Genomic DNA, 1,054 nt, shown 5'->3' with positions numbered 1-1,054 from the left:
GACACCTGGTGACACCTGGTCTCACCTGGTGACACCTGGTGACACCTGGTGACATCTGGTGACACCTGGTGACACCTGGTGACATCTGGTGACACCTGGTGACACCTGGTGACATCTGGTGACACCTGGTGACACCTGGTGACACCTGGTGACACCTGGTGACACCTGGTGACACCTGGCGACACCTGGTGACACCACCACTTCACTGTTTGTTCTAGACGTGCCGGCTTCTTGCACATCGCATCATTTAGTCATGACGGGTTTGCATGTGGAACTAATTACATCCAGCTGAAAGCAGCTGTTCTGGCTGTGTAAGTTTGGTCAGTGAGTGTGTGAAGGACTGACTGACAGGAGTGTAGGACTGTTTACCCTGAGCACACTGCAGTGAACGGTCCTCAAAAGCCTCAAAAAGAGTTTAAAGATGTGCATGAGCCACTGTACGGTCAAACCAAATGGTTTAAAGGTTTTTACTCCCACTGGAGAACGGCTCAGGACAGGAACAAGTACCAGTGTGGGTGGGAGCGCAGGAGGACACAGCAGTATAAACAAAAAGACAAGATTCATCTGTTTGCTCAGACAGTTGTCAGCTTATTGTCGTCGATGGTCCAACAAAGACTTGTGTAGATGTATGAACCGCTGTGAGGACTCTTTACAAAAAACTGAAATGATCAAAACATCAGAAACAAAGTGATAAAATAATAGTTTTAAATGTCTTAAAACGTGTGTAGATTCATTCTAATGTACAATATTTTATTTGCTTTTATTCCTTAAACTCAGTTTCACTTTAGAAATGTTCAATACTTGAAAAATTCAGCAGAAAAACTCAGACAAGTTTTGAAATTAAAGTAATTTATGAGACAAAATATCTTTAATTTCATCAAATCTACTGAGTGAAGTTAAAAAGAAAATCAGATCAAACATAAAGTCAGTGGATGAAACAGACTGATGATGAGGATGAAGAAAAAAGTATTATATGAAATAAACTTTATGTGTAACAATTATATTAGATCATTGTTTAACTTAACTCGAAAATAAAATGTTTCTGGAACTAATA

The sequence above is a fragment of the Austrofundulus limnaeus genome, unplaced genomic scaffold, assembly GCF_001266775.1.
Source record: "Austrofundulus limnaeus strain Quisiro unplaced genomic scaffold, Austrofundulus_limnaeus-1.0 Scaffold885, whole genome shotgun sequence".
In the NCBI taxonomy this organism is placed as follows: Eukaryota; Metazoa; Chordata; class Actinopteri; order Cyprinodontiformes; family Rivulidae; genus Austrofundulus; species Austrofundulus limnaeus.
Note: the sequence above shows the minus strand (reverse complement) of the source record.